Source organism: Panulirus ornatus, chromosome 58, assembly GCF_036320965.1.
Source record: "Panulirus ornatus isolate Po-2019 chromosome 58, ASM3632096v1, whole genome shotgun sequence".
NCBI lineage: Eukaryota > Metazoa > Arthropoda > Malacostraca > Decapoda > Palinuridae > Panulirus > Panulirus ornatus.
Genome location: NC_092281.1, coordinates 4,257,630 through 4,279,678, shown reverse-complemented (window position 1 = coordinate 4,279,678; position 22,049 = coordinate 4,257,630). Strand labels below are relative to the sequence as shown.

At 41.2% G+C, this 22,049-nt stretch overlaps 1 protein-coding gene across 2 annotated transcripts in view; it reads left to right on the top strand.

Moving 5' to 3' along the window:
* LOC139766856 (GPI ethanolamine phosphate transferase 2-like) overlaps positions 1 to 22,049 on the top strand; it is a 110,396-nt gene that overhangs the window by 5,774 nt on the left and 82,573 nt on the right. Inside the window, exon 1 of one of the 2 annotated variants that reach the window (XM_071695813.1) lies at positions 4,788 to 4,850. The exons of the other annotated variant lie outside the window; for it this stretch is intronic. The gene's annotated coding sequence lies outside the window, so the exon portion shown is untranslated. Of the gene's footprint in view, positions 1 to 4,787; positions 4,851 to 22,049 lie in introns of those variants that run through there. 2 annotated transcript variants of the gene reach the window in all.

Here is a 22,049-nt window from a genome sequence, read left to right as displayed (position 1 = left end):
GACAAATCATAAATTAAATTTCTTTGCGGAACTGGGTTGGAGCAGTAAAAAATAATGAGAGTAGCTAGGCAGGGCTGCAAAAGTGACGTCATGAATGGGCGGAGTCAGGCTGTTGTTAATGTTGTTTCAGAGCACCGCCCACCAGTGACGTCACCCAGGACACAGTGTAGCAACCCTCTCTTATGATTTACTGTTCCAGCTTAGAGCCGCCAAAAAGCTCACTCACTCACCAGCTTATGTTGTCGTGTGTTTGTGTCTCTACATACGATGACGTAGAGAATCTATTGCACATTAAAGATGATAAGAAACTTTATATCATCATATGTACTCTCCACTTTCTTATGTAAGGCGCTCAATGTTGGTGTTTCCCTCCTGATGTTCATATAGGGACTCATGAAGTACTCCATCGATGCTAAATGTATTAGGTATTTGCTTCCTGCGTGGCGAAGGTGTAAATTAAACAATCTAATACTGCTCTTTAGAAAAGAAGTGGTAGAGGATGTGTGGATCAGGTGTTTGCTTTGAAGAATGTATGTGAGAAATACTTAGAAAAGCAAATGGATTTGTATGTAGCATTTATGGATCTGGAGATGGCATATGATACAGTTGATAGAGATGCTCTGTGGAAGGTATTAAGAATATATGGTGTGGGAGGCAAGTTGTTAGAAGCAGTGAAAAGTTTTTATCGAGGATGTAAGGCATGTGTACGTGTAGGAAGAGAGGAAAGTGATTGGTTCTCAGTGAATGTAGGTTTGCGGCAGGGGTGTGTGATGTCGCCATGGTTGTTTAATTTGTTTGGGGTTGTTAGGGAGGTGAATGCAAGAGTTTTGGAAAGAGGGGCAAGTATGAAGTCTGTTGGGGATAAGAGAGCTTGGGAAGTGAGTCAGTTGTTGTTCGCTGATGATACAGCGCTGGTGGCTGATTCATGTGAGAAACTGCAGAAGCTGGTGACTGAGTTTGGTAAAGTGTGTGAAAGAAGAAAGTTAAGAGTAAATGTGAATAAGAGCAAGGTTATTAGGTACAGTAGGGTTGAGGGTCAAGTCAATTGGGAGGTGAGTTTGAATGGAGAAAAACTGGAGGAAGTGAAGTGTTTTAGATATCTGGGAGTGGATCTGGCAGCGGATGGAACCATGGAAGCGGAAATGGATCATAGGGTGGGGGAGGGGGCGAAAATCCTGGGAGCCTTGAAGAATGTGTGGAAGTCGAGAACATTATCTCGGAAAGCAAAAATGGGTATGTTTGAAGGAATAGTGGTTCCAACAATGTTGTATGGTTGCGAGGCGTGGGCTATGGATAGAGTTGTGCGCAGGAGGATGGATGTGCTGGAAATGAGATGTTTGAGGACAATGTGTGGTGTGAGGTGGTTTGATCGAGTAAGTAACGTAAGGGTAAGAGAGATGTGTGGAAATAAAAAGAGCGTTGGTTGAGAGAGCAGAAGAGGGTGTTTTGAAATGGTTTGGGCATATGGAGAGAATGAGTGAGGAAAGATTGACCAAGAGGATATATGTGTCGGAGGTGGAGGGAACGAGGAGAAGTGGGAGACCAAATTGGAGGTGGAAAGATGGAGGGAAAAATATTTTGTGTGATCGAGGCCTGAACATGCAGGAGGATGAAAGGAGGGCAAGGAATAGAGTGAATTGGATCGATGTGGTATACCGGGGTTGACGTGCTGTCAGTGGATTGAATCAGGGCATGTGAAGCGTCTGGGGTAAACCATGGAAAGCTGTGTAGGTATTGTATATTTGCGTGTGTGGACGTATGTATATACATGTGTATGGGGGTGGGTTGGGCCATTTCTTTCGTCTGTTTCCTTGCGCTACCTCGCAAACGCGGGAGACAGCGACAAAGCAAAAAAAAAAAAAAAAAGACATATATATATATATATATATATATATATATATATATATATATATATATATATATATATATATATATATATTGGAAAGGATCACAATTTTGCGCGTGATCAAGATATTCCTATTCGTGTTTCATTTTCCCCGTGGACTCATAGGAATATATATATATATATATATATATATATATATATATATATATATATATATATATATATATATATATATATAAAGTGCGTAAGACAAGGGAGCAAATGGGAACTTCAGTGAAGGGCGCAAATGGGGAGGTGATAACAAGTAGTGGTGATGCGAGAAGGAGATGGAGTGAGTATTTTGAAGGTTTGTTGAATGTGTTTGATGAGAGAGTGGCAGATATAGGGTGTTTTGGTCGAGGTGGTGTGCAAAGTGAGAGGGTTAGGGAAAATGATTTGGTAAACAGAGAAGAGGTAGTAAAAGCTTTGCGGAAGATGAAAGCCGGCAAGGCAGCAGGTTTGGATGGTATTGCAGTGGAATCCATTAAAAAAGGGGGTGACTGTATTATTGACTGGTTGGTAAGGTTATTTAATGTATGTATGACTCATGGTAAGGTACCTGAGGATTGGCGGAATGCTTGCATAGTTCCATTGTACAAAGGCAAAGGGGATAAGAGTGGGTGCTCAAATTACAGAGGTATAAGTTTGTTGAGTATTCCTGGTAAATTATATGGGAGGGTACTGATTGAGAGGGTGAAGGCATGTACAGAGCATCAGATTGGGGAAGAGCAGTGTGGTTTCAGAAGTGGTAGAGGATTTGTGGATCAGGTGTTTGCTTTGAAGAATGTATGTGAGAAATACTTAGAAAAGCGAATGGATTTGTATGTAGCATTTATGGATCTGGAGAAGGCATATGATAGAGTTGATAGAGATGCTCTGTGGAAGGTATTAAGAATATATGGTGTGGGAGGAAAGTTGTTAGAAGCAGTGAAAAGTTTTTATCGAGGATGTAAGGCATGTGTACGTGTAGGAAGAGAGGAAAGTGATTGGTTCTCAGTGAATGTAGGATTGCGGCAGGGGTGTGAGATGTCTCCATGGTTGTTTAATTTGTTTATGGATGGGGTTGTTAGGGAGGTGAATGCAAGAGTTTTGGAAAGAGGGGCAAGTATGAAGTCTGTTGGGGATGAGAGAGCTTGGGAAGTGAGTCAGTTGTTGTTCGCTGATGATACAGCGCTGGTGGCTGATTCATGTGAGAAACTGCAGAAGCTGGTGACTGAGTTTGGTAAAGTGTGTGAAAGAAGAAAGTTAAGAGTAAATTTGAATAAGAGCAAGGTTATTAGGTACAGTAGGGTTGAGGGTCAAGTCAATTGGGAGGTAAGTTTGAATGGAGAAAAACTGGAGGAAGTGAAGTGTTTTAGATATCTGGGAGTGAATCTGGCAGCGGATGGAACCATGGAAGCGGAAGTGAATCATAGGGTAGTGGAGGGGCGAAAATCCTGGGAGCCTTGAAGAATGTGTGGAAGTCGAGAACATTATCTCGGAAAGCAAAAATGGGTATGTTTGAAGGAATAGTGGTTCCAACAATGTTGTATGGTTGCGAGGCGTGGGTTATGGATAGAGTTGTGCGCAGGAGGGTGGATGTGCTGGAAATGAGATGTTTGAGGACAATGTGTGGTGTGAGGTGGTTTGATCGAGTAAGTAATGTAAGGGTAAGAGAGATGTGTGGAAATAAAAAGAGCGTGGTTGAGAGAGCAGAAGAGGGTGTTTTGAAATGGTTTGGGCACATGGAGAGAATGAGTGAGGAAAGATTGACCAAGAGGATATATGTGTCGGAGGTGGAGGGAACGAGGAGAAGTGGGAGACTAAATTGGAGGTGGAAAGATGGAGTGAAAAAGATTTTGAGTGATCGGGGCCTGAACATGCAGGAGGGTGAAAGGCGGGCAAGGAATAGAGTGAATGGGATCGATGTGGTATACCGGGGTTGACGTGCTGTCAGTGGATTGAATCAGGGCATGTGAAGCGTCTGGGGTAAACCATGGAAAGTTCTGTGGGGCCTGGATGTGTTAAGGGAGCTGTGGTTTCGGGCATTATTGCATGACAGCTAGAGACTGAGTGTGAACGAATGTGGCCTTTGTTGTCTTTTCCTAGCGCTACCTCGCACACATGAGGGGGAGGGGGATGGTATTCCATGTGTGGCGAAGTGGCGATGGGAATGAATAAAGGCAGACAGTGTGAATTGTGTTCATGGGTATATATGTATGTGTCTGTGTGTGTATATATATGTATACATTGAGATGTATAGGTATGTATATTTGCGTGTGGGGTCGTGTATATATATACATGTGTATGGGGGTGGGTTGGGCCATTTCTTTCGTCTGTTTCCTTGCGCTACCTTGCAAACGCGGGAGACAGCGACAAAGCAAAATAAAAATAAAATGATATTCCTTTAATCTTATTTCTAAAATAGTTTTAAAAATACATATGTTATGAGTGAAATGGGACATATAAATAAATATAGACAACTACTTTAGTGATGCTCAGTGTAGACTACAAAACCTACGGGAAGTGTTTCCATTCAAGTGTTGTGTGATATGAGAGAAAACGACAAGAATATGAAGGGGCTGACTACACTCTTAAGAAATATAATATCCAAGTCGGCCCGTAGACTTTACACTATGTATACCCTGATCTTCCAGACAAGCATATTGTGACAGCGACCGACCGGATAACGGTCTTTGATAAAGATGGACATGAACACGACCTGCTCTTGAAAGAAAATGATTGATTCACGTAGCAGGTACAGCTATTTTTATTCTCAATTATCCAGTAAGTTTTTCTCATTATATTTCTATTTTTCTTCTCAGAAAATTATCGCAAATCATATGAGAGCATTTTTTTCGCTCTCATTTTAGTTAAGTTTAGCGCTTTATTAGCGCTTTTCTGGAGTGAATCTAGCACTATCTGAAATTTTGAGCTGGCAACTCTGAGGATTGCAGGTGTTCAAAACAGCTGAGTGACAGTAATTGTGAGTGTATGTCAGGAGCATTTAATGAATGGGAAATGAAAGTATTGAATGATAATCATACGGGAGCTACTGTAATAGTGCCGCATCTCGAACACTTCGTCAGTAAAATAGAAGAAATAATGACATGCGAGCTGGTCCTATGTTTAGAGACTATATTTCTAAATTTCCTTTAACTGCTCCTGAAACCACAAGATATCAAAATGGCATAATTTGTAATATATGGTATCTTTGTGTAGATTAGGTAATTTGGAGATAAACAGATAATGGTAGAGAAAAGGAGTAATGGATCTTGTTACCAGAAAATTGTATAATTCTGTAAATTTTAGTAACTATATTTAATGCTTCATGAGTTTTTTGTATTTGTAATGTACTATCTTAAGTGAATCGACTAGGTAAGGCATGTTGTGGAGGGAAATTATTGATATTTGGGTCATTGTCATTAATAGCTCTGCATCATTGTTATCTCAGAATGATGATTACTGTGTTCTGCAAAGTTCATGTAGTATATAGAGATTAAAAGATGCAGATCATATTTTAGAACATTTTATTGAATGATATTGAACAAGGTGATGAAGGTTATGGATATTGATTTATTTTATCTACCTATCGAAATTTGATTTGGAAAATGGCTACCTTTACATAATTGAACCATCACAAGAGTTACACATTGCAATAAAGCAGGCATACACTACATTATATGGAATGCTTATTTAGTACATTATGGTAAGGGCAAAAGTCAGATTTAGCTCTGCATCAAAGATTGAATATTTAACTACTTTTATCAGCTTATTTATTATCGTTAAATTTCCAGATCATGCCCTACAATTGTTATTGCATTAGCTGTATACTACTGTAGCATTACAGAGCACGGTCTATAAATGTAAAGACCAGCTAAATAAGTTTTGATGTGAAATAGCCAGATATCCTGGCTATGGAAGCTCTGTTTTACCTTTAAAGAGGATTCTGAAAAATAGTGTCATTTTCCTTGCTAAATTCCAGCAAAACAGCAGAAGTATAATTGATGATTCTCTTGTTTTGCTATTTGTATTGGAAAATTTCAAAATATGTAAAAGGTACAGTCTGTATTTGCTGACATTGCATTGGATGTCATGTAGCCAAAGATTCTTCTCTGGTACAGCATTCAGGTACTTTAAAACCGTTACACTCTTCAACTACATTACCATTAATTGTTTTTGTATGCTTGTGATTTTTCTTTTGGAAATCAAATTCAACTCTTAGTTTCTCCATGTGAAAATTTTATTACACCTCAATAAAATATATATTGGCTGTTCAAAATTGTTAGTGTCATCTTCTTCAACCAAACCAATAATTACAGTGCCATCAGTATGTTTTACAGTTCTACAGTCTGTAAAGGTAGCATCCACTTCATGAGTATATATTACAAATATGAATGCTGACAAAACACGATCCTGATGAGAACCCCATATTAATTGTAGTAATAAATGATAATTATTCCCAACTTGAACTCATTGCATCCTGTTTGATAAAAAGTCTAGAATGGAATTGAATTACTGAAGAAGATAACAGGTATATCAGTGCGTCATTTAATGTGGATAGCTTGATTCCATTAAATGCTGAACTAAAATCAATAGATAATGCTGTTATGAGTTCCAATTCATTCTTAAGTGCTCAGATATTTGATTACTTACAGTTAACACAGCATCGTTACAAGACTTTCCCAGTCTATATGTGAACTGAAAAATAATCAAGTACGTACCATGATTCATTCTTTTAATGTCATGATATTAATGTTTACACATGAGAGCTACAGCATGGATGTGAGTGAATGCAACCTTTCTTCATTTGTTCCTGATGCTACTTTACTAATGTGAGAAACAATGGACAGTATGAAAAAACATAGTCTTTCTAGACATCTGAGAGGTATTGATGTCAGTACTAAGGTCTGTAATCACCCTAGTCTTTAGGAGAGTTCGTCTAAGGCACAGATACTATTGTAGTTATTTTCTATAATCATTGATTATTTATACAGTTATTAGATGTTATAAGTGCTATACATAGTTCATTAAGATTACATAGATACCTACAGAGAACAAATCTTTCATATTTTTTGTACCAAATGATGTTGAGTAGGGAATAGTTGTGCATCAGGGGAATGGTAGGGTTATTTAAAAGTATGTAATACACTGGCAATAAATTCACAGAACCTATGAAAACCACTTTTAACTTTTCTAGCTGTTTATGATTTGATGTTGTAGTCAAAGTACGTTAGTCATGCTCAAGGTAATGCAGTGCAAACATTTTGGTGGATGTCAATAAACAGACAATGCTAGAGATGCCCATTTGATATGCCAGATGGAGATGAATACAGTGCTAATATATTTCTTCATGCAGGAGGATGAAAAATGTACTGGGGATAAAGTGAATTGGAACACTGTGGTTTACATGGATTAGCATGCTGTCAGTGGACTGAACCAGGGCATGTGAAGTTGCCGGGGGAAGCCATGGAAAAGTCTGTGAGACCTGGTTGTTAATTGGGGGCTTTGGTTTCTGGGCATTGCACATGACAGCTGGAGAATGAATGAGTGAATGTGGCTTTTCTTTGTATGTTCCTAGCACTGTCTCACTACCATGGGAAATACTGATCAAGCATAAAAAAAAATTAATACATTTCTATTGCCATTTAAGCTGCTAAGTGTTTTAATAGGTTCTATTATTTTATAAGTGTATTACATACTTTAACATTAATTGATTTGTATGTAGCATTTATGGATCTGGAGAAGGCATATGATAGAGTTGATAGAGATGCTCTGTGGAAGGTATTAAGAATATATGGTGTGGGAGGCAAGTTGTTAGAAGCAGTGAAAAGTTTTTATCGAGGATGTAAGGCATGTGTACGTGTAGGAAGAGAGGAAAGTGATTGGTTCTCAGTGAATGTAGGTTTGCGGCAGGGGTGTGTGATGTCTCCATGGTTGTTTAATTTGTTTATGGATGGGGTTGTAAGGGAGGTAAATGCAAGAGTCCTGGAAAGAGGGGCAAGTATGAAGTCTGTTGGGGATGAGAGAGCTTGGGAAGTGAGTCAGTTGTTGTTCGCTGATGATACAGCGCTGGTGGCTGATTCATGTGAGAAACTGCAGAAGCTGGTGACTGAGTTTGGTAAAGTGTGTGGAAGAAGAAAGTTGAGAGTAAATGTGAATAAGAGCAAGGTTATTAGGTACAGTAGGGGTGAGGGTCAAGTCAATTGGGAGGTGAGTTTGAATGGAGAAAAACTGGAGGAAGTGAAGTGTTTTAGATATCTGGGAGTGGATCTGTCAGCGGATGGAACCATGGAAGCGGAAGTGGATCATAGGGTGGGGGAGGGGGCGAAAATTTTGGGAGCCTTGAAAAATGTGTGGAAGTCGAGAACATTATCTCGGAAAGCAAAAATGGGTATGTTTGAGGGAATAGTGGTTCCAACAATGTTGTATGGTTGCGAGGCGTGGGCTATGGATAGAGATGTGCGCAGGAGGATGGATGTGCTGGAAATGAGATGTTTGAGGACAATGTGTGGTGTGAGGTGGTTTGATCGAGTAAGTAACGTAAGGGTAAGAGAGATGTGTGGAAATAAAAAGAGCGTGGTTGAGAGAGCAGAAGAGGGTGTTTTGAAATGGTTTGGGCACATGGAGAGAATGAGTGAGGAGAGATTGACCAAGAGGATATATGTGTCGGAGGTGGAGGGAACGAGGAGAAGAGGGAGACCAAATTGGAGGTGGAAAGATGGAGTGAAAAAGATTTTGTGTGATCGGGGCCTGAACATGCAGGAGGGTGAAAGGAGGGCAAGAAATAGAGTGAATTGGAGTCATGTGGTATACAGGGGTTGACGTGCTGTCAGTGGGATTGAAGCAAGGCATGTGAAGCGTCTGGGGTAAACCATGGAAAGCTGTGTAGGTATGTATATTTGCGTGTGTGGACGTGTGTATGTACATGTGTATGGGGGGGGGGGGTTGGGCCATTTCTTTCGTCTGTTTCCTTGCGCTACCTCGCAAACGCGGGAGACAGCGACAAAGTATAAAAAAAAAAACAAACAAAAAAAAAAAAAAACATTAATTGAACCCAAACCCCATAACCCTTATTGCCTCTCCTAAATATCTGTTATTTTGATATAAGAATGGGGGATATAGCAAGTGATGGTATTACTGAGATGTATGGGGTACTCCATTTGAATGTAAGGGAAGAACAGTTTGTGGGGTAATTTGATGAAAAAGGATTAGTGATTGGGAATACTTGGCTCAAAGAAAGGGACATATATTAGTATATATGGGTTAGTGGAATTGATAGTGAACAGATATTACATAACAAGCCAAATGATAAGTGTGCTAAAGAGAGACTTGCATGTTGAAGTGCAAATGTGGGCAGTTGGAGGATGTTTGAATGTTTCTTGGGAGAAGCAAGTGTGAAAGTTTTTAAAAGCTTCAGAAAAAGAGGAAGTGACATGGGTAGGAAGGGGATGGTAAAGGTGACTGATCTTGGAAAAGAGGCTTGTGTGAGGAGATACCACGGGAGATTGGTTGAAGAATTGGTAAAGGTGAGAGGGACCAAAGCTAGGGGATTAGGTGAGAAATAGAAGATACTTAGGGAAACATTGATTACATGTGCAAGAGAAGTGTGTTGCATATGAAAGGTGGGATGTGGGTATGTGAGAAAGGATAGTGAGTAATGGGATAGAGAAGTTAAATTGTTAGTGACATAGAAAGTGGTGTATGGGGTTACCTGAAGAGGAGTTTGAGTAATAGAGAAATGTCCCAGAGGAAGTGGAAGAAGGTCAGGAGGAAGGTACAGGTGCTGAAAAAGATGGCAAAGGAGAGTTGAGGTATTAGAGTATTGGCAGACTTCAGGGAAAAAACATTGTTTTAGAGAAAGTGAGGAATACAAAAGAACAAATAGGAATATCAGTAAAGGGAGCAGAGGGGTAGTGTTTTACAGATTTGAATTTACATTGTATACCCCCAAAATATTTTCAGAGGTGTTACAAAGCTAAGGCTTAATGTGGGTGCAAGCATATGATGCTCTTGGTGAAATCATTGTACATCTGGCCACTGAGATTAGTGTTTCTATTGATGTGAGCACCAGCAACCCACTTAACTGTGCTCAGGCTTTCTTAAGAGAATGACGGTCTTTCTGTACATTTCTGGGCACTGTACTTCTTCCACTTGTACTTCAAGATGGTTAGTGTGTACCTTTCTAAGGAGGAGAAAGCTCGAGTTCTTGCCTGGAAGCAAGAAAACGTAGGTACACATGAGATTTCATGGCACATTGATTGCTCAGAATGCAGAATCATGCATTTGCTTAATGCAACACTTCACAATCAGTGACCTCAACTCAGTCAGGAAATCAAAACCCTAGGGACCCAAAACATGGACCTAGAATACTTTAGTAACTTTGCCAATTTCCTGTACAGACATATGCAGGTGGTAATTAAGGCCAAAGGAGAGATGACAGAGTAATAAAATAAAAGTGTGACATTGCCTTTGAAAATGTATGGGAAGGCAGACAAGTTTTTTGCAGACTTTGTATTAGGGGATAACATGACAGATGTAGGGTGTTCCGGATGTGGAGATATGCAAAGTAAAAGAGTCATGGCAAGTGGTTTGGTGAAATGAGGCTAGCTGGTGAAAACCATGTACAAGATGACATGTGGTGAAGCAGCTGTAGTAGATGAGATTGCATTTGAATTTCTCAAGAGAAGGGATGGCAGTGTTGTTAATTGGTTATTCAGTATTTTCTTCATATATGGTTCAAGATAAAGTGGCTTTATGCAGTTATTAGTTGAATGCCTGTATAGAGCCAATATATAAAGGTGAATGGGCACAGAAGTTAATATCCAAATTTCAGATATATCAGTATGAGTTTGTTGAGTGTATCTGGTGAATTGTATGGGAAAGGGGAGATAGAGAGGATGAAGGCATTCATGCAATATCTGCTTTGGGAAGAAGAGCACAGTTTCAGTAGTTAGATAATGTAATATTAGGTTAATATTATTGTTATTATTTTCGAGCGTCACTCCTTGTACCACCCCATCAGGCATCCTCCTCGAAGGCTCAGAGTGGGGTGCCTAAATGTGTGTGGATGTAACCAAGATGTGAAGACCCTTACTGGAAAACAATCACTCTTGAAGTAGAACCTTCAGACAAAATTGAAAATGTGAAGGAAAATAGTGAAATTGGAGAAAAATGTAGCTTAGACATTGAAGCTTATTGATACAGTGGGTAAATTGATGAGAACTGCTATTGACATTTGTGTAAATAAATTATACATTTCCTTTTTTCCATAGCCAGAGGTTGAACCATTATGTGACATTCATTTTTTTTTTTTTTTTTCATTCATTTCAAGCTAGAAGTTTCAGTTTTCTAAATTGTTTCTTACATTTTTCATATGTATATATATGTATGTGTGTGTGTGTGTATATGTACGTATGTATGTGTATGTGTGTGTATGTGTATATGTATATATATATGTATATTATCCCTGGGGATAGGGGTGAAAGAATACTTCCCTCGTATTCCTCGTGTGTCGTAGAAAGCGACTAGAGGGGACGGGAGCGGGGGGCTAGAAATCCTCCCCTCCTTGTATTAACTTTCTAAAATGGGAAACAGAAGAAGGAGTCACGCGGGGAGTGCTCATCCTCCTCGAAGGCTCAGAGTGGGATGCCTAAATGTGTGTGGATGTAACCAAGATGTGAAAAAAGGAGAGATAGGTAGTATGTTTGAGGAAAGGAACCTGGATGTTTTGGCTCTGAGTGAAACGAAGCTCAAGGGTAAAGGGGAAGAGTGGTTTGGGAATGTCTGGGGAGTAAAGTCAGCGGTTAGTGAGAGAACAAGAGCAAGGGAAGGAGTAGCAATACTCCTGAAACAGGAGTTGTGGGAGTATGTGATAGAGTGTAAGAAAGTAAATTCTCGATTAATATGGGTAAAACTGAAAGTTGATGGAGAGAGGTGGGTGATTATTGGTGCATATGCACCTGGGCATGAGAAGAAAGATCAAGAGAGGCAAGTGTTTTGGGAGCAGCTGAATGAGTGTGTTAGTGGTTTTGATGCACGAGACCGGGTTATAGTGATGGGTGATTTGAATGCAAAGGTGAGTAATGTGGCAGTTGAGGGAATAATTGGTATACATGGGGTGTTCAGTGTTGTAAATGGAAATGGTGAAGAGCTTGTAGATTTATGTGCTGAAAAAGGACTGATGATTGGGAATACCTGGTTTAAAAAGCAAGATATAAATAAGTATACTTATGTAAGTAGGAGAGATGGACAGAGAGCGTTATTGGATTACGTGTTAATTGACAGGCGTGCGAAAGAGAGACTTTTGGATGTTAATGTGCTGAGAGGTGCAACTGGAGGGATGTCTGATCATTATCTCGTGGAGGCTAAGGTGAAGATTTGTATGGGTTTTCAGAAAAGAAGAGTGAATGTGGGGGTGAAGAGGATGGTGAGAGTAAGTGAGCTTGGGAAGGAGACTTGTGTGAGGAAGTACCAGGAGAGACTGAGTACAGAATGGAAAAAGGTGAGAACAATGGAAGTAAGGGGAGTGGGGGAGGAATGGGATGTATTTAGGGAATCAGTGATGGATTGCGCAAAAGATGCTTGTGGCATGAGAAGAGTGGGAGGTGGGTTGATTAGAAAGGGTAGTGAGTGGTGGGATGAAGAAGTAAGAGTATTAGTGAAAGAGAAGAGAGAGGCATTTGGACGATTTTTGCAGGGAAAAAATGCAATTGAGTGGGAGATGTATAAAAGAAAGAGACAGGAGGTCAAGAGAAAGGTGCAAGAGGTGAAAAAAAGGGCAAATGAGAGTTGGGGTGAGAGAGTATCATTAAATTTTAGGGAGAATAAAAAGATGTTCTGGAAGGAGGTAAATAAAGTGCGTAAGACAAGGGAGCAAATGGGAACTTCAGTGAAGGGCGCAAATGGGGAGGTGATAACAAGTAGTGGTGATGTGAGAGGGAGATGGAGTGAGTATTTTGAAGGTTTGTTGAATGTGTTTGATGATAGAGTGGCAGATATAGGGTGTTTTGGTCGAGGTGGTGTGCAAAGTGAGAGGGTTAAGGAAAATGATTTGGTAAACAGAGAAGAGGTAGTGAAAGCTTTGCGGAAGATGAAAGCCGGCAAGGCAGCAGGTTTGGATGGTATTGCAGTGGAATTTATTAAAAAAGGGGGTGACTGTATTGTTGACTGGTTGGTAAGGTTATTTAATGTATGTATGACTCATGGTGAGGTGCCTGAGGATTGGCGGAATGCGTGCATAGTGCCATTGTACAAAGGCAAAGGGGATAAGAGTGAGTGCTCAAATTACAGAGGTATAAGTTTGTTGAGTATTCCTGGTAAATTATATGGGAGGGTATTGATTGAGAGGGTGAAGGCATGTACAGAGCATCAGATTGGGGAAGAGCAGTGTGGTTTCAGAAGTGGTAGAGGATGTGTGGATCAGGTGTTTGCTTTGAAGAATGTATGTGAGAAATACTTAGAAAAGCAAATGGATTTGTATGTAGCATTTATGGATCTGGAGAAGGCATATGATAGAGTTGATAGAGATGCTCTTTGGAAGGTATTAAGAATATATGGTGTGGGAGGAAAGTTGTTAGAAGCAGTGAAAAGTTTTTATCGAGGATGTAAGGCATGTGTACGTGTAGGAAGAGAGGAAAGTGATTGGTTCTCAGTGAATGTAGGTTTGTGGCAGGGGTGTGTGATGTCTCCATGGTTGTTTAATTTGTTTATGGATGGGGTTGTTAGGGAGGTAAATGCAAGAGTTTTGGAAAGAGGGGCAAGTATGAAGTCTGTTGGGGATGAGAGAGCTTGGGAAGTGAGTCAGTTGTTGTTCGCTGATGATACAGCGCTGGTGGCTGATTCATGTGAGAAACTGCAGAAGGTGGTGACTGAGTTTGGTAAAGTGTGTGGAAGAAGAAAGTTAAGAGTAAATGTGAATAAGAGCAAGGTTATTAGGTACAGTAGGGTTGAGGGTCAAGTCAATTGGGAGGTGAGTTTGAATGGAGAAAAACTGGAGGAAGTAAAGTGTTTTAGATATCTGGGAGTGGATCTGGCAGCGGATGGAACCATGGAAGCGAAAGTGGATCATAGGGTGGGGGAGGGGGCGAAAATTCTGGGGGCCTTGAAGAATGTGTGGAAGTCGAGAACATTATCTCGGAAAGCAAAAATGGGTATGTTTGAAGGAATAGTGGTTCCAACAATGTTGTATGGTTGCGAGGCGTGGGCTATGGATAGAGTTGTGCACAGGAGGATGGATGTGCTGGAAATGAGATGTTTGAGGACAATGTGTGGTGTGAGGTGGTTTGATCGAGTGAGTAACGTAAGGGTAAGAGAGATGTGTGGAAATAAAAAGAGCGTGGTTGAGAGAGCAGAAGAGGGTGTTTTGAAGTGGTTTGGGCACATGGAGAGGATGAGTGAGGAAAGATTGACCAAGAGGATATATGTGTCGGAGGTGGAGGGAACGAGGAGAAGAGGGAGACCAAATTGGAGGTGGAAAGATGGAGTGAAAAAGATTTTGTGTGATCGGGGCCTGAACATGCAGGAAGGTGAAAGGAGGGCAAGGAATAGAGTGAATTGGAGCGATGTGGTATACCGAGGTTGACGTGCTGTCAGTGGATTGAATCAAGGCATGTGAAGCGTCTGGGGTAAACAATGGAAAGCTGTGTAGGTATGTATATTTGCGTGTGTGGACGTATGTATATACATGTGTATGGGGGGGTTGGGCCATTTCTTTCGTCTGTTTCCTTGCGCTACCTCGCAAACGCGGGAGACAGCGACAAAGTATAATAAAAAAAAAATAATATATATTTTTCTTCTTTCATACTATTCGCCATTTCCCGCGATAGCGAGGTAGCGTTAAGAACAGAGGACTGGGTCTTTGAGGGAATATCCTCACCTGGCCCTCTTCTCTGTTCCTTCTTTTGGGAAAAAAAAAAAAAAAGAGAGGGGAGGATTTCCAGCCTTCCGCTCCCTTCCCTTTTAGTCGCCTTTTACGACACACAGGGAATACGTGGGAAGTATTCTTTCTCCCCTATCCCCAGGGAATATATATATATATATTTTTTATATATATATATATATATATATATATATATATATATATATATATATATATATATATATATATATTTTTTTTTTTTTTTTTTTTTTTTGCTTTGTCGCTGTCTCCCGCGTTTGCGAGGTAGCGCAAGGAAACAGACGAAAGAAATGGCCCAACCCACCCCCATACACATGTATATACATACGTCCACACACGCAAATATACATACCTACACAGCTTTCCATGGTTTATCCCAGACGCTTCACATGCCCTGATTCAATCCACTGACAGCACGTCAACCTTGGTATACCACATCGATCCAATTCACTCCATTCCTTGCCCTCCTTTCACCCTCCTGCAAGTTCAAGCCCCGATCACACAAAATCTTTTTCACTCCATCTTTCCACCTCCAATTTGGTCTCCCACTTCTCCTCGTTCCCTCCATCTCCGACACATATATCCTCTTGGTCAGTCTTTCCTCGCTCATTCTCTCCATGTGCCCAAATCATTTCAAAACACCCTCTTCTGCTCTCTCAACCATGCTCTTTTTATTTCCACCCATCTCTCTTACCCTTACGTTACTTACTCGATCAAACCACCTCACACCACACATTGTCCTCAAACATCTCATTTCCAGCACATCCACCCTCCTGCGTACAACTCTATCCTTAGCCCACGCCTCGCAACCATACAACATTGTTGGAACCACTATTCCTTCGAACATAGCCATTTTTGCTTTCCGAGATAATGTTCTCAACTTCCACACATTCTTCAAGGCTCCCGGGATTTTCGCCCCCTCCCCCACCCTATGATTCACTTCCGCTTCCATGGTTCCATCCGCTGCCAGATCCACTCCCAGATATCTAAAACACTTTACTTCCTCCAGTTTTTCTCCATTCAAACTTACCTCCCAATTGACTTGACCCTCAACCCTACTGTACCTAATAACCTTGCTCTTATTCACATTTACTCTTAACTTTCTTCTTACACACACTTAACCAAACTCAGTCACCAGCTTCTGCAGTTTCTCACATGAATCAGCCACCAGCGTTGTGTCATCAGCGAACAACAACTGACTCACTTCCCAAGCTCTCTCATCCACAACAGACTTCATACTTGCCCCTCTTTCCAAAACTCTTGCATTCACCTCCCTAACAACCCCATTCATAAACAAATTAAACAACCATGGAGACATCACACACCCCTGCCGCAAACCTACATTCACTGAGAACCAATCACTTTCCTCTTTTCCTACACGTACACATGCCTTACATCCTCGATAAAAACTTTTCACTGCTTCTGACAACTTGCTTCCCACACCATATATTCATAATACCTTCCACAGAGCATCTCTATCAACTCTATCATATGCCTTCTCCAGATCCATAAATGCTGCATACAAATCACAAATCCATTTTGCTTTTCTAAGTATTTCTCACATACATTCTTCAAAGCAAACACCTGATCCACACATCCTCTACCACTTCTGGGAGGTGAGTTTGAATGGAGAAAAACTGGAGGAAGTGAAGTGTTTTAGATATCTGGGAGTGGATCTGGCAGCGGATGGAACCATGGAAGCGGAAGTGAATCATAGGGTGGGGGAGGGGGCGAAAATCCCGGGAGCCTTGAAGAATGTGTGGAAGTTGAGAACATTATCTCGGAAAGCAAAAATGGCTATGTTCGAAGGAATAGTGGTTCCAACAATGTTGTATGGTTGCGAGGCGTGGGCTATGGATAGAGTTGTGCGCAGGAGGGTGGATGTGCTGGAAATGAGATGTTTGAGGACAATGTGTGGTGTGAGGTGGTTTGATCGAGTGAGTAACGTAAGGGTAAGAGAGATGTGTGGAAATAAAAAGAGCGTGGTTGAGAGAGCAGAAGAGGGTGTTTTGAAGTGGTTTGGGCACATGGAGAGGATAAAAGATTGACCAAGAGGATATATGTGTCGGAGGTGGAGGGAACAAGGAGAAGAGGGAGACCAAATTGGAGGTGGAAAGATGGAGTGAAAAAGATTTTGTGTGATCGGGGCCTGAGCATGCAGGAGGGTGAAAGGAGGGCAAGGAATAGAGTGAATTGGAGCGATGTGGTATACCGGGGTTGACGTGCTGTCAGTGGATTGAAGCAGGGCATGTGAAGCGTCTGGGGTAAACCATGGAAAGCTGTGTAGGTATGTATATTTGCGTGTGTGGACGTATGTATATACATGTGTATGGGGGGGGGTTTGGCCATTTCTTTCGTCTGTTTCCTTGCGCTACCTCGCAAACGCGGGAGACAGCAACAAAGTATAATAAATAAAAATAAATATATATATATATATATATATATATATATTTTATTAGAATAAAAAAAATAATAAAAATAATAAAATAATAATAAATAATAAATAATAAAAAAAAAATATATATATATATATATATTCTATCCCTGGGGATAGGGGAGAAAGAATACTTCCCACGTATTCCCTGCGTGTCGTAGAAGGCGACTAAAAGGGGAGGGAGCGGGGGGCTGGAAATCTTCCCCTCTCGTTTTTTTTTTTAATTTTCCAAAACAAGGAACAGAGAAGGGGGCCAGGTGAGGATATTCCCTCCAAGGCCCAGTCCTCTGTTCTTAACGCTACCTCGCTAACGCGGGAAATGGCGAATAGTTTGAAAGAAAGAAAAGAAAATATATATATATATGTATATATATATATATATATATATATATATACCTCGCAAACGCGGGAGACAGCGACAAAGTATAAAAAAAAAAAAAAAAAAAAAAAAAAAAAAAAAAAAAAAAATATATATATATATATATATGGACGATTTTTGCAGGGAAAAAATGCAATTGAGTGGGAGATGTATAAAAGAAAGAGACAGGAGGTCAAGAGAAAGGTGCAAGAGGTGAAAAAGAGGGCAAATGAGAGTTGGGGTAGAGAGTATCATTAAATTTTAGGGAGAATAAAAAGATGTTCTGGAAGGAGGTAAATAAAGTGCGTAAGACAAGGGAGCAAATGGGAACTTCAGTGAAGGGCGCAAATGGGGAGGTGATAACAAGTAGTGGTGATGTGAGAAGGAGATGGAGTGAGTATTTTGAAGGTTTGTTGAATGTGTTTGATGATAGAGTGGCAGATATAGGGTGTTTTGGTCGAGGTGGTGTGCAAAGTAAGAGGGTTAGGGAAAATGATTTGGTAAACAGAGAAGAGGTAGTAAAAGCTTTGCGGGAGATGAAAGCCGGCAAGGCAGCAGGTTTGGATGGTATTGCAGTGGAATTTATTCAAAAAGGGGGTGACTGTATTATTGACTGGTTGGTAAGGTTATTTAATGTATGTATGACTTATGGTGAGGTGCCTGAGGATCGGCGGAATGCGTGCATAGTACCATTGTACAGAGGCAAAGGGGATAAGAGTGAGTGCTCAAATTACAGAGGTATAAGTTTGTTGAGTATTCCTGGGAAATTATATGGGAGGGTATTGATTGAGAGGGTGAAGGCATGTACAGAGCATCAGATTGGGGAAGAGCAGTGTGCTTTCAGAAGTGGTAGAGGATGTGTGGATCAGGTGTTTGCTTTGAAGAATGTATGTGAGAAATACTTAGAAAAGCAAATGGATTTGTATGTAGCATTTATGGATCTGGAGAAGGCATATGATAGAGTTGATAGAGATGTTCTGTGGAAGGTATTAAGAATATATGGTGTGGGAGGCAAGTTGTTAGAAGCAGTGAAAAGTTTTTATCGAGGATGTAAGGCATGTGTACGTGTAGGAAGAGAGGAAAGTGATTGGTTCTTAGTGAATGTAGGTTTGTGGCAGGGGTGTGTGATGTCTCCATGGTTGTTTAATTTGTTTATGGATGGGGTTGTTAGGGAGGTAAATGCAAGAGTTTTGGAAAGAGGGGCAAGTATGAAGTCTGTTGGGGATGAGAGAGCTTGGGAAGTGAGTCAGTTGTTGTTCGCTGATGATACAGCGCTGGTGGCTGATTCATGTGAGAAACTGCAGAAGCTGGTGACTGAGTTTGGTAAAGTGTGTGAAAGAAGAAAGTTAAGAGTAAATGTGAATAAGAGCAAGGTTATTAGGTACAGTAGGGTTGAGGGTCAAGTCAATTGGGATGTAAGTTTGAATGGAGAAAAACTGGAGGAAGTAAAGTGTTTTAGATATCTGGGAGTGGATCTGGCAGCGGATGGAACCATGGAAGCGGAAGTGGATCATAGGGTGGGGGAGGGGGCGAAAATCCTGTGAAGCGTCTGGGGTAAACCATGGAAAGTTCTGTGGGGTGTGGATGTGGAAAGGGAGCTGTGGTTTCGGGCATTATTGCATGACAGCTAGAGACTGAGTGTGAACAAATGGGGCCTTTGTTGTCTTTTCCTAGTGCTACCTCGCACACATGAGGGGGGAGGGGGATGGTATTCCATGTGTGGCGAGGTGGCGATGGGAATGAATAAAGGCAGACAGTGTGAAGTGTGTGCATGGGTATATATGTATGTGTCTGTGTGTGTATATATTTGTGTACATTGAGATGTATAGGTATGTATATTTGCGTGTGTGGACGTGTATGTATATACATTGTGTATGGGGGGTGGGTTGGGCCATTTCTTTCGTTTGTTTCCTTGCGCTACCTCGCAAACGCGGGAGACAGCGACAAAGCAAAATAGATAAATAGATAAATAAATAAATGAGTAATGTGGCAGTTGAGGGAATAATTGGTATGCATGGGGTGTTCAGTGTTGTAAATGGAAATGGTGAAGAGCTTGTAGATTTATGTGCTGAAAAAGGACTGATGATTGGGAATACCTGGTTTAAAAAGCGAGATATACATAAGTATACTTATGTAAGTAGGAGAGATGGCCAGAGAGCGTTATTGGATTACGTGTTAATTGACAGGCGTGCGAAAGAGAGACTTTTGGATGTTAATGTGCTGAGAGGTGCAACTGGAGGGATGTCTGATCATTATCTTGTGGAGGCTAAGGTGAAGATTAGTATGGGTTTTCAGAAAAGAGGAGTGAATGTTGGGGTGAAGAAGGTGGTGAGAGTAAGTGAGCTTGGGAAGGAGACCTGTGTGGGGAAGTACCAGGAGAGACTGTGTACAGAATGGAAAAAGGTGAGAACAATGGAAGTAAGGGGAGTGGGGGATGAATGGGATGTATTTAGGGAATCAGTGATGGATTGCGCAAAAGATGCTTGTGGCATGAGAAGAGTGGGAGGTGGGCTGTTTAGAAAGGGTAGTGAGTGGTGGGATGAAGAAGTAAGAGTATTAGTGAAAGAGAAGAGAGAGGCATTTGGACGATTTTTGCAGGGAAAAAATGCATTTGAGTGGGAGAAGTATAAAAGAAAGAGACAGGAGGTCAAGAGAAAGGTGCAAGAGGTGAAAAAAAGGGCAAATGAGAGTTGGGGTGAGAGACTATCAGTAAATTTTAGGGAGAATAAAAAGATGTTCTGGAAGGAGGTAAATAGGGTGCGTAAGACAAGGGAGCAAATGGGAACTTCAGTGAAGGGCGTAAATGGGGAGGTGATAACAAGTAGCGGTGATGTGAGAAGGAGATGGAATGAGTATTTTGAAGGTTTGTTGAATGTGTCTGATGACAGAGTGGCAGATATAGGGTGTTTTGGTCGAGGTGGTGTGCAAAGTGAGAGGGTTAGGGAAAATGATTTGGTAAACAGAGAAGAGGTAGTAAAAGCTTTGCGGAAGATGAAAGCCGGCAAGGCAGCAGGTTTGGATGGCATTGCAGTGGAATTTATTAAGAAAGGGGGTGACTGTATTGTTGACTGGTTGGTAAGGTTATTTAATGTATGTATGACTCATGGTGAGGTGCCTGAGGATTGGCGGAATGCGTGCATAGTGCCATTGTACAAAGGCAAAGGGGATAAGAGTGAGTGCTCAAATTACAGAGGTATAAGTTTGTTGAGTATTCCTGGTAAATTATATGGGAGGGTATTGATTGAGAGGGTGAAGGCATGTACAGAGCATCAGATTGGGGAAGAGCAGTGCGGTTTCAGAAGTGGTAGAGGATGTGTGGATCAGGTGTTTGCTTTGAAGAATGTATGTGAGAAATACTTAGAAAAGCAAATGGATTTGTATGTAGCATTTATGGATCTGGAGAAGGCATATGATAGAGTTGATAGAGATGCTCTGTGGAAGGTATTAAGAATATATGGTGTGGGAGGCAAGTTGTTAGAAGCAGTGAAAAGTTTTTATCGAGGATGTAAGGCATGTGTACGTGTAGGAAGAGAGGAAAGTGATTGGTTCTCAGTGAATGTAGGTTTGCGGCAGGGGTGTGTGATGTCTCCATGGTTGTTTAATTTGTTTATGGATGGGGTTGTAAGGGAGGTAAATGCAAGAGTCCTGGAAAGAGGGGCAAGTATGAAGTCTGTTGGGGATGAGAGAGCTTGGGAAGTGAGTCAGTTGTTGTTCGCTGATGATACAGCGCTGGTGGCTGATTCATGTGAGAAACTGCAGAAGCTGGTGACTGAGTTTGGTAAAGTGTGTGGAAGAAGAAAGTTGAGAGTAAATGTGAATAAGAGCAAGGTTATTAGGTACAGTAGGGGTGAGGGTCAAGTCAATTGGGAGGTGAGTTTGAATGGAGAAAAACTGGAGGAAGTGAAGTGTTTTAGATATCTGGGAGTGGATCTGTCAGCGGATGGAACCATGGAAGCGGAAGTGGATCATAGGGTGGGGGAGGGGGCGAAAATTTTGGGAGCCTTGAAAAATGTGTGGAAGTCGAGAACATTATCTCGGAAAGCAAAAATGGGTATGTTTGAGGGAATAGTGGTTCCAACAATGTTGTATGGTTGCGAGGCGTGGGCTATGGATAGAGATGTGCGCAGGAGGATGGATGTGCTGGAAATGAGATGTTTGAGGACAATGTGTGGTGTGAGGTGGTTTGATCGAGTAAGTAACGTAAGGGTAAGAGAGAGGTGTGGAAATAAAAAGATCGTGGTTGAGAGAGCAGAAGAGGGTGTTTTGAAATGGTTTGGGCACATGGAGAGAATGAGTGAGGAGAGATTGACCAAGAGGATATATGTGTCGGAGGTGGAGGGAACGAGGAGAAGAGGGAGACCAAATTGGAGGTGGAAAGATGGAGTGAAAAAGATTTTGTGTGATCGGGGCCTGAACATGCAGGAGGGTGAAAGGAGGGCAAGAAATAGAGTGAATTGGAGTCATGTGGTATACAGGGGTTGACGTGCTGTCAGTG